This window comes from Archocentrus centrarchus, chromosome 3, assembly GCF_007364275.1.
Source record: "Archocentrus centrarchus isolate MPI-CPG fArcCen1 chromosome 3, fArcCen1, whole genome shotgun sequence".
Taxonomy (NCBI): domain Eukaryota; kingdom Metazoa; phylum Chordata; class Actinopteri; order Cichliformes; family Cichlidae; genus Archocentrus; species Archocentrus centrarchus.
In genome coordinates, this window is record NC_044348.1 from 12,260,113 (window position 1) to 12,277,590 (window position 17,478).

General features: G+C 42.9%; 1 pseudogene; it reads left to right on the forward strand.

Annotated features, from left to right (window-relative positions):
* Positions 1 to 8,489: 8,489 nt before the first annotated feature.
* On the forward strand, positions 8,490 to 10,945 carry LOC115778201 (uncharacterized; annotated as a pseudogene).
* Positions 10,946 to 17,478: the final 6,533 nt, after the last annotated feature.

A 17,478-nucleotide genomic window follows, 5' to 3' on the forward strand; every position in this document is an offset into this window, starting at 1 on the left:
ACATGTAAAAGTGTATGTCATTGCATAAAATGCCAGTTAAGTGCCACTCATATGAATAAAGATGTATTTTAATACATGGGAAAATAACTTTGAACTAGCATGGTGTCATTTCCATTTCATTGAAGAGGCATTTCAGCAAGGGATCCATTTTTAGTCTCTCACCCATCACGGGATTTTTTTTTTTCAATATTTAGTCTGATCTGAAAGACGCCATTCTTGTATCTCTTTCCAAAGACAAGGTTGGCCTTTCTTACTCTGTTAAACTTAGAATAAAAAAAGGGGGGGGAAAAAGTTACACATCATATCAGCTCCAGGACTCTAGATATTACCCTGACCTTTACAGTTGCAACAGGGGAAGCAAAGAACTCTGTCTTTAAACTTCAGATGCATCATTCTGAGCTCTTGGGCAGTTAAAGATTGGCTGTCAGAAGAATTAAATTGGCTCTGTAACAGGCAATGGAAATCTACTGTAGCCTCATTACACAACAATAGATTAGAATTTCAATGCAACAAGAACATCAAATCTTTAAGCAGAAAAAGGTTATTCTTTGCTCCATTATACAAAAGTAAAACAGGAACACGTAAATCTGTTTGTGCACAAGAATGCTTTTCACTGCAATTCTAAAACAATAGAACTCCTGAAGCAGCTGTACTGGATTTGTGGCAAAACACCTCCAGATTCAACTTAAGAAATAATCCAAAAACAGCTCTGGGGAGAACAGAGCATGCTGTCCTGTGCTGGTTGAATAGTCTAACTTTTCACAGCAAAGCACACAAGTGAGTTAATTGAAATACCCTCGTTTCCAGCAACATACGAGAGGGTGCGATTACCTACTTGTTGTATAATACCAATAGTAAAACAAGGAGTATAGAAGTTGCTTGCTCTCTGGGAATTTTGCTTAAAGCTGTATTATTCTGGATCAACAGTGCAGTTCAGCTTTCAGGGAATCTGCAATGGGTAATAGAAGGCAACTTCTGAAGAAGCTGGGCTTAAGGGCAAGATTATACCATGGCTGTTAATGCTGAGAATGCTGCTGTAAGCAATTAAAATAACCCAAAAAGGAAAGATGAGAGTTTTAGAGCATTAAAAGAAAGGTCCACAGACATGTTATAAGAAACTTATAATTCTAAAAGGTTCATTTAGAATATACTGTGTGGGTGTTTTTGTTTTGTGTGTTTGTTTTTACTATAAACTCGTGTAAAAATATGTGAAGTCCACAACACTGGTACAAAAGAACTGTTTAAAATTAAGGGAGGTGGATTAAGTATGTCTTGTCTGCCAATTATGTCCCTACAAGGCAATGATTCCTTTATATATATATATATATATATATATATACAGTATATATATATATATATATATATTAAAAAAATAATATGACAATGCTTGCTGGGAAAACATATTGATATTACTCTGGATTGGGTTACAGTAACAAAGGACATCAGGCCCGTGAATCTACAGAACCATCAGGATGAAGGATCATTCATGAACCAGCTAATCCAATTTCTCTGGTGGTTAATGTTTTGTATGTCACCACATTTATCAATGGACACCATCTAGTCTACTTAGAGTGAAGAGACACAGAAAACAAATAACTGGAAAGATATACCAGTCATTCAGATGCTTGTAGGCTTGATGGCTTCATAGAAGAGACTTCCAAACACAACAATCACAAAAAAATGTGGTGTTATGTTTCATTAAATATTGTTGCTTGCAAGTTACTGACATGTTTGCAGAGCACATATAGGTTTATAGTCTGCATAGCATACATCCCCTATCTATAAACTCACGATATGAATATTAAAAAACAAACAGACTTAATATTCGAGTTACAGTAATGACTGACTGACAGAGACTCAAGCTGATACTGATACCGATATTTGGTGATTTAAAACTCTGCTCTATCAGCTGATATTTTTTTTTCCTTTCAAACACACAAAACGTAGTTATTTATAAGTCCTTACTAAGATAATATGACAATGAAATTTAAAAATAACCTTGTTTTTATTGTTTTGACAAGTCATGAATTACTCATTTATACCTTGCCCAACAAGTTGCCAACAGGGAAGCTGCAGAATGCCCTCTGCTGGACAAACCATGCAATATCACTTCTGATAACATGGTTACAGTGTGTTTCTCCCATCTCTTCTTTACTTTTAAAATTTTCTTTCAATACTGATATAAAAGCTACTATTAGCTGATTTTTTTGGATTGGGCTCTGGTTATAGGTGTTATTTATAAGTGTTAGGACAAAGACACAATTTTTTTTCATTTTTGCTCTGCACAGCACCACAGTGGGATCAATCGAGACATGATTCACTTACAGACTTTCTGGTTTAAATCAGTGGCTTTAACAAAAATTATCAAAAGCTGAATGATTTGTAGCCACTTTTAAACATTGTCTCCCTTTTATAGTAATTCAGTAGTAACTGGACAAACTGAGATAATTTTAATATAAGGATTTCTTTATGCAGTCAATGACTGCCTGGAGTCTAGACCCCATGGAAATAACCGAACGCTGTGTTACCTCCCTTGAGATGCGGCAGTCAAATGATTAATTAACACTAGTGGCCTGGTGCCACTGGCAGCTATACATGCCCACGCCTTAACGAATACTCATGGACCCAACTGTGATCATAGGAGCCTGCTTAAAGAGCCACTAAAAGATCACCTTTCCAATACAACTCATGTTAAGCTATGGAGAGTCAATTATTCTCTGTAGATAAGTGCTAGTCGTTGCTACTGAGTGTTTGACTGAAATAAATTAACAGTTATTACAACAGAAGAACTGTTAAGATGATGTACAAAGAAGGAAGATTAAAAAGCAGAGGCAGAGACCAGCATATATTAAAACTTTTACAGCATTGTGTACTGTAATACAGAAGTTGAAGCCACAACATGGCATAAATTAAAGCAGCTCTTTTAGACTGCAAAGAGGCAAATGTAACTTTAAGGAATGTTTATAGTTTTCTTCCTGAGAAACTAAAAAGTGACTCAAAAAACATTTTGGGCTGGATTTGGTATAGAGTTTTAGCATACTTATTTTTACAGCATAAAAGACCTGCTAATATTATATTGAAGTAGTTCTCAATGGTAAATAGTATAACTCCTGCATTCTAGTATGGTATTTCAGGGAGACTTTAGACAGTAGACACTGTATATAAGGTTGCCAGCAGATAATATGATATCTGTGCAATTAGAAACCATGTGGCACATGACACATTGCATAGAGATGCTGATAACTTCTTCATGGGTTATGTCACGAGTAGGATGACCAGATCACAGAAACTTAAATGAAGAGCAAAGAGCATGTTCTCTTGGAACTATTTTAGAATAGAATAGAATAGAATGCCTTTATTGTCATTATACAGGATGTACAATGAGATTTTGCATTTTGCACATGTTACTAAGAGGTTGCATGAAATGTTCATTTATGATTTAAGAAAAGAACAAAACAATAACAAACTATGCAGATACAAGCATGTACGTATTTGAATTGAATTTTCCCAGCTTCTTAGAATCATAAGTTGAAGCTAAATTTTGTATTTATGGGCTTGTGCAATAGTCTTTGTACACTCTGGTATTTCCTTTTACTATTGCAGTGAGTGTTAAATTAGCTGCTGTTCTGTCAGCTACTCCTTTTTGGGTTTCAGTGGGGCTTCATCGATACATCAGCACATCTCTCTTGAGCCACAAGTTTATTGTGAGGCATGTCTTTACTTTTGTAACCCACAGCCAATAAAAATGTGGGACATTGTCTCAGTATGTGGGATGATGGGACAAGAGATGAAATTGCTGTAGAGTCTCAGTGGGATACCTGGTCAACATAGTCATGAGTGGCACAGAAATAGAACCTTACCAAGTAAATGTTTTCTCTTAGGTTACTTGAAGATAGATATGTTTAGACATGCATGCTCACACAGATCTGTAATGCATATGTCTTACTTAGCTTACTTATAAGGCAGAGAACATTTCTGATTTCTTTACATTTTGCTTGGAAAATGGGAAATAAGTGCAGCACAAACACTGAAACATGCACAAACATAACAGGAAATATAAAGCAAAGGCAGAGTTTGTATAGTTTTAACAAGCTTGAGCACCTTTTTTCTTCAAAACAGCCTGAATGCTCTGAGGCAGCTTTCTCGTAATTTCTTTAAGTCGTCTTCAGGAATAGTTCTCCAGGCTTCATGAAAGACGTTCAAAGCTCTTCTTTGGATGTTGGCTGCCTTTTGTTCTGTTCTCTGTCAAATTGATCCCACACTGCTTCAATAATGTTGAGGTCCGGGCTCTGGGGAGGCCAATCTATAAATGATAGTGTTCCATTGTGTGATTTGATTTTCTAACAAGGTATGTTTTTACTGCACTGGAAGTGTGTGTGGGATCATTCTCATGCTAAAAAATTAAGCTGTTTCCAATCAGATGCTTTCTAGATGGCATTGCATGGTGGATTCAAATCTGACAGTACTTTTCTGTATTCATAATTCCATCAATTTTGACAATATCCTCCACACCACTGGCTGAAATGCAGCCTCAAACCATGAAAGAGTTTTTACTGTGTGCTACAGATGGCTGTCAACAGTCACTGTTGTATCTCTCTAATGATCTCCTCCATACATGCTGAAAACAATTTTAACCCCAAATTTTTCATTGATTCATCACTCCATCAAACCTGTTGCCACTGATATTCTGTCCAGTTATTATGTAAATATGCATGCCTCAGCCTTTTCTCCTTGTTTCCCTTCCTTAAGAATGGCTTCTTGACAGCCACCCTTCCACTGAGACCATTTCTGATGAGCCTTCAGTGATCAGAAAATGGAGCAACTGTATGGTGCTAAACTGGGGCCATAAAGTTTGTTCAGATTCAGATTGTTCAGATTCAAGTTTTTTTTTGTTTTTTTTTGTGCACTTTCAAATTTTTTTTTTTTTTTCCAAGTTCAAACTTTTGGTCCTGTTTTGGTGTGGGGACGGAGCCTCAGATGACGGGGCTGTGTAATGAACGGGCCGCTTCCCCGGGTCCCATTTCCCGGTCAAAATGCTCTCAATCCTGCTCTGGTGGAACTTGGGGATCGAGGGCGGGATGCTAAATGATTTCACCCGGCCACGGCTCACTTCCCTCGGATACAATGTGTGGAGGAAGTGCCTCCCCCTTCAGCGGAGGTCAGGGAGGCGGGCCCGGGGCCGTGCGAGTGTGTTTCCCCAGTCCCTCATCTCCTCTTTCTCTTTGGAAGGGGAGATGTCCCTCATGTCGAGGGACCGGGATGGCCACACACTGTATCCGCGGATGGTGAGCCATGGCCAGGCAAAAAAATTCAGCATCCCGCCCTGGAGCCCTGAGCTCCCCCAAAGCCGGAATGAGAGCATTTTGACCAGAAAATGGGACCTGGGGAAGCGGCCCGCTCACTCGCACGGCCCCAGGAACCCTCCCTGAAGAACGATAAATATTTGAATGGGCGTCGGACCATCTAAAATATTAAGTTAAATTTAAACGTCAGTCGTTTTTATTCGGAAAATCCACTCCCTTTGCATGTGGTTTCATTGATTTAAGGGTGACTTGCCACTTCCAATATGGCGGAGAGGCCAACTTATCGCAGTGACACGGTCCATGTCATGCTATTTCTGTAAACTGCTCAGGTATCAACAGTGAATGTATCTGTTCTCATTCCTAGCATTTGTTTCGATGTCTCACTATGGGATGCGCCTCCCTGCATATTCCTCAGAAGCATTTATCTCATTCCGCCAATCCTGATTGGCTGGTGATCGCGATGACCATGTCGGGCAGAGCCACCCCTGCCTTAAGTAGCCTGTGCTAAAACATAGTCATTATTCAAAAACCTCTTCTCGCTTTGGAGCATATCTCAGGCAAAAATAGGCTAGCTAGTTTAGCTAATAGTTAATAGTTTAGCTAGTAGTTCCACAGACAGGAGCGCTATCCGACTTCTCCATCGCCAGGCGCTAGCTGCCCTCTTTTTTGCTTGCCTCTTCACCATAGACCAGGGCATCTTACCACCTACCCTCTGGTAAGGCGGTTATTTGTACGGTTTGGCACGCCAGCTAACACCGTTCTTCTTGCTGTAGTTAGCAAACCAGCTAACACGCTGTCATCATAGTTAGCACTCCAGCTAACGATGATGAACCCGTCATTCCCTCACACCAGAGGAACCGGAGACTCCGGGGCTCGACTCTGCATTTGTGGCAACAAAATCTTAAGTAAAGACACACACCAGGTCTGCTCTTGCTGCCTTGGGCTGGAACATGCCCAGCTTTTGCTCGAAGCCCCCAGTTCATGCGTACACTGTGCCTGGTTCACCATGAAGAGTCTCCGGCGATGGCTAGCGCACCAAGCCAGCCTGTCGGGAGCGGATCCTTACTTGCTCACAGCCGGGACCGCGGCAGATGGTGGCGACAAGGAAGGAACCGCGGAAGCCAAACCGTGCGCTAGCACCAGCTGGGGCTCACAGCTGGAGCTAGCCGCGGCTGCCCCGCCGATGGAGGGCGTGCTAGAGTTGGATTATGAGGATGACGATGAGGACACCTCAGAGCTCCTCATATCCAGCGATGAGGCGGACGAAGATGAAATTTTCGTTCCCTCTTCTCAGGCTGCCAAGCCTAACACTGCGGCCGTCTCCTTGGGCGAGTAGGACAGTGCACCAGCTTCCCCCGCTCCCAGCATGGATTTGCAGAATGTGTGCAAATGCGCTGCGTCCAGGCTAAATATTCCGTGGCCCGACGTCGTAACGGAGACCACCAGATCACGTTATGAGGGGAAGAAATTGCCCCAGGCCACCAGGGCGGCAAAGCAGTTACTTCCAGTCTTTCCCGAGTTGTTGGAAGAGATAGCGGTCTCATGGAAGGACCGCCTGTTCAGCAGCAGGAGCCCAATACAAGTGGCTTCTTCCCTGGATTTTGAGGGCATGGAGAAGCACGGCTTACTCCGCATGCCCCCTATGGAGCCGTTAGTTGCAGCCTACCTCCATCTGCGGCGAGCAGCGGGAACCCCACACTCCCGTCACAGGCAGACCGTTTTCAGTCTGCCATGACTGACTACAAAGCGGCGGCTTTGATGGTTAGGGCGCTGAATGTTTTGTCTATGCTTGCTGCTTACCAAGTGGAGCTGTGCGAGGATAACCGAGCCGATGCCTCCTCCGGCCCCGCGACAGACCTTTGCACAGGCTGTCTCTCGGCCACCCCCTCAGTTCAGAATCCCAAAACGTACAAAGCCCCAGCCACCCCCCGTAACCCACCGAGGCAGCAGATGGGGCAGGCTGGCCGCGGAAAGGCCCAACTTAGACGGCGGCTCCGCCTGGACAACCAGCGCAGCCCCTGAGTCAGCAGGCCAGGAAGAAGAAAAGAGCAGCCTGACAGGCTGCTCACTTTCCTCATTTGAAGAAGCTGGATGTTCCCCGTTCACCAGCCCCACCTGCTATGTTCTGGAGTGTGTTCCAGGGGTAACCACCCCATTGACTCCCTGTTGCTGTGCGTTATGCCCATACGGAGCACACATGTCCAAGCCACAAGGAAAGGAGACTTTGTTTCGGGAACAGCAGATCCTGTCCCTCTTCTAAGTCGCAGAAACACACACTCCTGTTATTTAATAAACAATGTTCCACTGCAGCATCCAGACTTAAGCTGTGTCCAAATTCAGGGGCCGCATCCTTCAAAGGCCGCATTTGTAGGCCGATTACATCACAGCAAGGTGACGAAGGTTGTCCAAATTCGAAGGCTCCTCCAAATGCGGTCGACGAATGCGTCCTTCTTTTCTCGAATTTGAAGGATGGGTCCGGTGTATCCTTCGTGGCCTACCATATCCCCTGATTCATTGCGCATCAAAACTCAAACAAAAATGGCGGAAGATAGCGGCCAAAAAGTTTGAAAAATAACTGTTTCTGTGACACAAAGTAAACTTTTAAGATGTTTTCAGGTGAGAATGTAAATGTGTAAACCTCAAATATCAGCTTGTTTTATCAAGATATTGCTTAATTGCAAAAAGTGCTCCGCTGTTTTCGGAGCTGTTCATTGCCGCTGCTCTACCAGCAACTCGCCTCGCTAGCTGTCAGCTGACCGGCCTATCGAGGCTCGTTTAGCTGGAGAGAATGCCCGACTGCCGGCACATCATTCTTAAAACCCAGCTGGCTTTTGCCGCTGAGTGGAAGTTTATAATTCACTCAAATGATCTCTAGCTGCTGATGTTTGGTTTGTTTCAGTGTTTCATTTGTTCCTCAGCAAATCGGTTTGCTTGAAAATTAAAGTTAAGCATCATAACTGGATAGTTTTATTCAACATTAATGTCTCACTTAATATAGTTGGAAATTAATCATTCGCTAAGCTGTATTCCTTGATGTTGAAATGTGCTACATGTATGCTTGTTTTAACAGCTTATTTTGAATTAAAGATTTAAAATCAAACCACAAAAAGGAGCAAAACTTCGTTCTCCGTTTAGCCAGCTGCTTTTACACAGCTGTGCTTCGCACTGTCACGGTTGCTAGGCAACATGAGCTATGCCGAGGTGGGGGCAGGTGATGCTGATATGAAGGCTAGACCGTCCAATTTCACAGCCGCTCACTTCCGGCCTTTGCGGTCTTCTGGTCTATGGAGGACGCAAATCCTCCATAGACCGCAAATCCCGGATCCTGGATTGGCGGGCTCTGAACGAATTTCTCAGAAAGTACAAGTTCAGGATACTGACTCATGCATCTCTGATACGTTTGGTGCACCAAGGCGACTGGTTCACTTCCGTCGACCTAAAGGACGCATATTTTCACATTCCCATTTAACCTCCACACAGGAGGTATCTGAGATTTGCTTTTCGGGGCATCTGTTACGAGTACAGAGTGCTGCCCTTTGGCCTGTCCCTGAGCCCCCGAGTGTTTGTACACTGCACCGAAGTAGCGATAGCGCCGCTGAGGCAGCAGGGCATTCGTCTGGCTACATATCTAGACGACTGGCTCCTTCTAGTGCGATTGGAGCAGGAATCTGCGACACAGATGTTTGTCGTTGTGAAGCATCTAATCAATCTGGGTTTCATAATAAACACAGAAAAGAGTGCGTTGTCTCCAGCACAATATATAATCTTTCTGGGTTTATCTCTGGACTCGATCTCCTTCACAGCCAGTCTGTCAGCGGAGAGAGTGAAGGCATTCAGAGCGTGCCTTGCTCTTTTTCGTCTACACAAAACGGTCCGCTTCAGGCTGTGCCTTTGCCTACTGGGACTGATGGCTTCAGCCATCCTTGTAGTGCGACTGCATATGAGAGATTTTCAGCGCTGGGTAGCTTCACTCAGACTGAACCCCGTGCGTCATGGTGCGCGGAGAGTTACAGTAACAGTGGAATGCACAGTGGCTTTATGCCATTGGAGACATCCGGATTTTCTGACTCAGGGGGTACCCATGGGCACTGTTCAGTGTTGGAAGGTGGTCACCACAGACGCGAGCCTGTCCGGTTGGGGCGGTGTCTACGAAGGGCGATCTGTGAGAGGTCTCTGGAGCGGCACTCTCCAATGATCCCACATAAATTATCTGGAGCTTCTGGCGGTGTTTCTCACCCTCAGGCGCTTTCTCCCATTCCTACAGGTACATCACGTCCTCGTAAGGACCGACAATACAACGACGGTGGCTTATATCAACTGTCACGGGGGACTGCATTCACACCAATTGCACATACTGGCACGCAGACTGATCCTGTGGAGCAGCAAACATTTCCTGTCTCTGACGGCGACGCACATTGCAGGCTCTCTAAATCTGGGAGCAGATCTGCTATCCAGAGGCACTCTGCTATACAGCGACTGGGCCCTGCATCCGGCCATTGTAGAACAGCTGTGGCTGTGCTACGGCTGGGCTTCGGTGGATCTTTTTGCTTCAGAAGAAAACGCGCAGTGTCCGCATTTCTTCTCCTTGCACGATCAAAGCGGGCCTCTCGGTGTGGACGCGCTTGCACATGTTTGGCCACCCGTGCTCCTGTATGCTTTTCCTCCTCTGGCGTTAATATCTCCCACTCTGTCCAGAGTGAGGGAACATCGCCACACACTGATTCTGATAGCTCCACTCTGGCCGGCAATGCACTGGCTAGCGGAGATATATCAGCTTCTGTGCGGGCAGCCGTGGCAACTCCCGCTGTGCAGAGATATGCTGTCCCAGGCACGGGGGTTGATTTTCCCCCCCTTTCAAGAGTGCCTGGCACTTTGGGCCTGGCCCGTGAGTGGGTTAATCTAAGCATGGTGGACTGTCCCTATTCAGAACGCTAGGGCATCCTCCACCAGGTCTCTGTACAACAGTAAGTGGAGGGTGTTTGAGGACTGGTGGCCCTCCATTTGAGCCCCTACAGGAGACTGATTTAAAGCATCTGTCCCTGAAGACTGTGTTGCTGCTTGCTTTAGCCTTGGCTAAGCGTGTCAGTGACATTCAGGCCCTTTCAGCACACCCTTCATGCACTCAGTTTGCCCAGGGGCAGGCTAGGGTGCTGCTGAAGCCCAACCCGGCATATGTTCCTAAGGTGGTTGGGTCATTTGTGCCAATTATCTTGACAGCATTCTCCCCGCCTCCTTTTTCTTCTGATGAAGAACAAAGGTTGCACATGCTGTGTCCTGTTCGTGTTCTGCATGCTTATCTGGACAGGACTAAGAGTTTCCGAAGAAGTGACCAGCTTTTCATTTCATGGGCAGGTCCTCACAGGGGAAAACCTATCACTAAGCAAAGGCTCTCACACTGGATTGTGGAGGCGATTGCGCTGGGGTATTCGAGTCAGGGGCTGCAGGCTCCAGAGGGCCTGTGGGCTCACTCCACTCGTGGTCTGGCAGCATCCTGGGCCCTGTTTAAAGGGGTGTCAATCCAGGACATCTATGCAGCCACAAGCTGGTCTTCACCTCTCACTTTCGTCCGGTTCTACAGACTGGATGTCTCTGCTCCAAGTGTAGCCCAAGCAGTACTGAGCTTTGGGGCCTCACTTGGATAGGTGGACTACTTGCTTTTTTGCTGGCGATTGCTAGAGATAAGCTTGTCTGGCAATACGGGAGTCTCCATTTCCCATAGTGAGACATCTCACTCATGCTAGGAATGAGAACTTTAGGTTACTTGCATATCCCCGGTTCTCAGAGTAGCATGAGTGAGATGTCTCACCAGACAGCCCTTCTTGCTGGGGCGAACCGAGAAGAGATGCTTATCTTGAATAATGACTATGTTGTAGCGCAGGCTACTTAAGGGTGGGGTGGCTCTGCCCCGACATGGTCATCATGATCACCAGCCAATCAGGATTGGCGGAATGAGATAAATGCTTCTGAGGAATACGCAGGGAGGCGCATCCCATAGTGAGACATCGAAACTCATGCTACTCTGAGAACCGGGGTTACACAAGTAACCTAAAGTTTTCTTTCCATCTCTTTTTATTACCTGATCACTGCTAACACCCGCAGATGAAGATGAGGCTTCTGCTTTACTTTGAGAGCATGGGAAATCTCCACCACGGACTTAAAATGCTGTGCAAATCTGTCAAGATCATCATATTTTTTCCTCTGAGATTTGAGTGGTGTATTCACATAAGCTGCTTGTATCGGTGAAGCATGTTATGTTTCAAAACCAATCACATACATCGATGATGCGTTAAAGACATTTCCAGTTCTCACGGCCCCTGAATGCAACAGCTGGGACTATGTTGTTCAGCCACTGTGTTGAGCTGTCAGTCATGATTCCACACCCCCATCACCTGAGGCTCAGCCCCCACGCCAAAACAGGGCCAAAAGTTTGAACTGACAAAAAAATCTGAAACTGCGGGAAAAAAAAATCTTAAAAAATCTTAAAGTTTAAATTTTTTTTTTCAGGTTCAAAATAATTTTTCAGTTTCAATTTTTTTTTTTTCGAACGAACTTTATGGCCCCAGTTTAGCTCCATACAACTGAAGGGTCAGATCACTAGCGAAACAAATCAGAGCCGGGCTGGGGGCGGGGCAAATGACCGGGCCCTTTATACCCATAACATCATGATGAACAAAATGTGTGTCCAGTTTTTGTAACTTGGCTTTTCCTTGCTCTCGTTTTTTTCTTTTCTTTTCACTTTGCCGCTCCACTTTTATGCTTATATGAAGTGCCACTCATGTTAGCTTAGTCCGTAAAAAGGCTCCACTTAGTTTACAATCTGTTGCCAAGTGACTGATGATGACTTTGGTGGACGGTTGGTGATGAGTTTTACCCACAATACACTTCGAGAAAATATTGGCGGTCCACTTGAAAATTTGCGTGTCATAAAGTTAAATGTAAGAGTGAAAATAAAGCCAGTCATGCAGCACAAGATCTTATTCAGTATTTTACACCTACTATATCACTAAAGTCAGTCGGTCTTGTAAAGTTTTTAACAACCATGACTCAGTCCTGACTGTGGCAGCCTTTAAACCGCCCATGTAAAACATGACTGATGGGTGATATATGCTATGCTTTTACACTGTGCTCATCGGGATACAGTCAGGAGAGGGTCCGCCTTCTCCAGCTCTTCTCGGATGTGATAGAGGCCTGGCTACCTGAACTCTTATCCTCTCTCCCATCAGGGCCCCCTCTAGTCCCAGGCCGGGGGTGTGCCGCCCTCCAAACCCCCCCCGAAGCTCTGTCCCTGGGTCAGATGCATCTCGCAGGTCCTGTGTCAGGTCTTTGCCAGATGTTTTTTTTTTCCCTATTTCTTAAAGGACATGACTTTCAAATACTGTTCACCTGCTGCACATAGGTTTCTTTTTTAGGCCTTTCACTTCTTTTTTTTGTCCCCCACTTTTACAGGTAACTATATTTTTAAAGATAAACTGCACACCTGGTGAGATTTGCTAGGTTTTTGGTCAATAACTTGTTGATAATTGTGTTGTTGGTGTAAAAAATACCATTTTATGTCTGTGAAACAGTGTCATCTTTGAAATTTTTCAGAAAAAAATGGAAAAAAATTATCTGTTTTTGCAACAATCTTCAAGTAAAGACTTGTCTAAAGATACAATTTAAAATAGGCTCTTTGGCAAGTTGTCAGTTATGTGAAGACACAATGGAGTTAAGTGTTTTTTTGTCCTTGAATGATTCATAGGTCAGTGTTAAGTGGCTTAACAAACAAAAAAAAACATTCCTCTAACATCTGGTCAAGTAAAGGAAATGACAGAAAGTGAGTGAAAAAACTTTCAGAAAGTCTGAAGAACTATTGTTCAAAACAACTTTGCAAAAAAAAGAGCTCTAGCTCTTTGGAAGCAACATATGAAGAAATGATAGGTGGCTTAGGATTTTTGCACAGCACTGTACACCTTATTATGACTAACGCATTATTAGAATTAATACAGTTTAATATCAAATTGCTTTAGAGTGCTAGATGACTTTACATTAAAATTGCTAAGGCATTGGACAAGCAACCCATCCAGGATATCCCCTGCATCTCACTCTGTGACAGCCACAATAGTCTCCAGCACCCCTGTGACCCTGATAAGCAGTTAATGTGTATAATTAAGTACATTACTGTACAATACTACAAGTGTGAATAAAAAGGCTCACATGCTAGTAGGATTTACTGTAGTAATAGACCTTGTTTTAGCCAAGTTTACCTAACAAACTGGCAAATGCATTCAAATGTTTTTAACAATACATCAAAATCAGTGTATAAAAAACAAACAAAGCAAAAAAAAAAAAAAAAAAATATCCTGTGCTTCTATGCACATATTTGCATATACATATGGAAGCATTTGTGTGCTATCTGTAGTGCAGATACAGTTTTGAACAATACAAGTGCAATTAATGGAACTCCCTGAACCCTTTGCCTTCAGTTAATGCTGCTGTTGCCTCTTGGAAAGTCTTCTCTACCTGATGATGAGTGAGAGATTCCTGCTGTTGTCATAAATAATGCTCAGCTCTCTTGGATGACATCCAAGCCAACTTCATATCAACAATAGTTCCAGAAACCTCCTGCCTTGACAAACAGCTGGGCTAGATTCATCATTTTCTGGTGCTCCTTCTCTCTATCCTGCTGTTTTTCTGCTTCCCACCATTAGCCTCTGTCACACCATGCACTGAGTTCGAGAGTTATCAGTCAAGATAAAAAAGTCTTAATCCAAAAGAAAGTCATTCTGATGCTGCAGTGGAAAACTGCAAATATTATTTTTTATTATGGTTTTTAAAAAAATTATGCAGCCATTTTAGTCTTTTGGAGTTTCTGTATGTACAGTAAGAGAGTGTAAGACTAGGTACACTTCAATGTGATATCAAAGAAATACACTATAGTGCCAAAACTATTTGGTCGTCTGCCATCACACGCATATGAACTTGAGTGATATCCCATTCTTAATCCATAGGGTTTAACATGATGTCGGCCCACCCTTTGCAGCTGTAACAGCTTCAACTCTTCTGGGAATCCTTTCCACAAGGTTTAGGAGTGTGTTTATGGGAATTTTTGACCATTCTTCCAGAAGCACATTTGTGAGGTCAGTTGGATGTGAAGGCCTGGCTCACAGTCTCTGCTCTAATTCATCCCAAAGGTGTTCTATCAGGTTGGGGTCAAGACTTTGTGCAGGCATGTTGGAACAGGAAGGGGGCATCCCCACACCTGTTCTCACAAAGGAAATTTTCCAAAATGTCTTTGTATGCTGAAGCATTAAGAGTTCCTTTCACTTGAACTAAGGGCCTGAGCCCAACAAACCCATTTCATGAAGCTCTCTGTGCACTGTTCTTGAGCTAATCTGAAGGCCACATGAAGTTTGGACGTCTTTAGCGATTGGATCTGTAGAAAGTTGGCAACCTCTGTGTACTATGCGCCTCAGCATCTGTTGATCCCGCTCTGTCATGTTACATGGCCTACCATTTCATGGTTGATTTGATGTCATTCCCAATCTCTCCCACTTTGGTATGATAGCACTAACAGTTGACTGTGGAATATTTAGTAGTGAGGAAATTTCATGACTGAACTTGTTGCACAGGTGGGATCTTATCACGGTACCAAGCTGGAATTCACTGAGCTCCTGAGAGTGACACATTCTTTCACAAATGTTTGTAGAAGCATCTGCATGCCTAGGTGCTTGGTTTATACACCTGTGGATGGGACTGGAACACCTGAATTCAATGATTTGGATGGATAAGTGAATGTTTGGAAATATAGTGTATCACAAAAAAATTGTAGTTTTATGAATATGATTTTTAAGTTAAACTGTAATATCTAATTTTGGGCTGTTGCATACAAAAGATGGCTAATGTGAAAGAATGGTGATGATCTCAAACTGTGACTGCTACTATGACCTGCACCAACAAACCAACCAATAAGAGCTATGTTATACCCATCTGTCCTTGTGATGAGGGAAAAATGGAAAAGATGGACCTAAACAGTGCAGAAAAAAATTTCTTGGAAGAAAGAAGAAAGTGTAGTTGAGCTGTGGCAGCAAAGATCTTGTTGGTACAACCTAAATTCCAAAATTGTTGGGATGCTGTGTAACACTTAGATACAAACAGAATGGAATAATTTGCAAATCTCAAATATCCATATTATTTTCACAATGAAACACAGAAGATATGATCAAATGTTTAAACTGAGAAAATGTACCAATTAAGAAAAATTTTGATGGTAACAACACATCTCATAAATGTTGGGGGCCATGTTTACCACTGTGTAGCCCCCCCCCACCTGCCTTTTTAACAACAGACTGTAAATCTCTGAGAATTGAGGAGATCAGAAGCTTTACTTTTGGGAGAGGAATTCAGTCCCATTTTTGTCTGATACATGATTTAAGCTGTTTGACAGTCCTGTGTTGTCGTTGTTGCATTTTTTGTTACATAATGCACCAAATGCTTTAAGTTGGTGAAAGGTCTGGACTGCAGGCAGGCCCGTTCAGCATCTTCTCTTATGAAGTCATGCTGTTATAATAGATGCAGTATGCAGTTTAGCATTGTCTTGCTGATATGCAAGACCTTCTCTGAAAAAGACATTGTCTGGATGTGAGCATATGCTGTTCTAAAACCTGTATATACCTTGCAGCATTAATGTGCTTTACCAGATGTGCAAGATGCCAGTTCCATAACCACTAATGCACCTCCATAACATCAGAGATGCAGGTTTTTGAACTGAGTGCTGATAACAAGTTGGAAGGTCCCTCTCCTCCTTAGTTCAGAGGACGCGGTGTCCATTTTTTTCCAGCATTAATTTCAAATTTTGATTCATCTGATGACAAAACAGTTTTCCATTTTGACTCAGTCAATTTTAAATTACCTTTGGCTCTGAGAAGAGTGCAGCATTTCACACATGGCTTCTGCTTTGCACGATAGAGTTTTAACCCACATTTATGGATGGTACAGTGAAGTGTGTTCACAGACAGTGATTTCTGGAAGTGTTCCTGAGCCCATGCAGTGACTTCTATAACAGGATCATGCCTGGTTTTAATGCAGTGCTGCCTAAGGGCCTGAAGATCACATCTAATATGGATTTTCAGCCTTGTCCCTTGCAGACAGAGATTTCTCCACACTCTCTGAATCTTTTGATGATATTATGTACTGTAGATGATGAGATAAAAGCCTCAAAGTCTTCAAAATTGTACATAGAGGAAGATTATTTGGAAATTGTTCCACAATTTTTAGATGCAGCTTTTTGCAGATTGGTAAACCTCTGCTCATCTTTACTTCTGAGAAGCTCTGCCTTTTTTGTACCCAATCTGTTACCTGTTGCCAATTTACCAAATTACTTGGAAAATGCTGTTGCAGCTGTTTCTTTTTAGTACCACTTACTTTTCCAGCTGTTTGTTGCCCCTGTCCCAACTTTTTTTGAGATGCGTTGCTGCCCTCGAATTCGAAATGAGCTAATATTTTCCCTAAAATGTCTCAGTTTAAAACACTTGATATATTTTCTGTATTCTATTGTGAATAAAATATGTGTTAAGGAGATTTGCAAATCACTGGATTCTTTTTTTATTTACATTTACACAGCAATCCAGCTTTCTTGGAATTGTGGTTATACTGTATTATGTGCTGTTATTACTGTGTCAAAGAAAAGAAAAAAAAACAATGGAGGAATTGCAGCCATACATTCTAGTGCAAGATCCAGGCATTATCATCATATAGTCTACTGTACAGGCATCAAACTTGATGTTCCACCAAGATTTATTGTGTCACAAAGAGTGGTTTGCAATGAGGCCATAAGACTGCTGAAATCGCACAGTTTTTAGACTGCCTGCACTGAAAATATAGATCCCAAAGTACAACCTTGATGATAAAAAAATGTGATTTTCCATCTTTATTATTTTTGGACTGGCCTGTGTTACATGGCTCCTGCACAAGTAAGAAACCAGATTGTGAGACTTCATAAAGATGGGAGAAGGGGCGAAAATGAGATGCATCAGTATTAGTAGCCTATGATACATAAGCTGTAACACAGCTGCAGCAGCAGTTAGGAGGCATAGAAAAAGCCATACTACCAATAACAGAAGGTCCAGTGGCCATCTTCAGAAAATGAGTGCTTTGCATTGATAAACAGATGGATAAGTGCTTCTGAGTTGGCACAAGT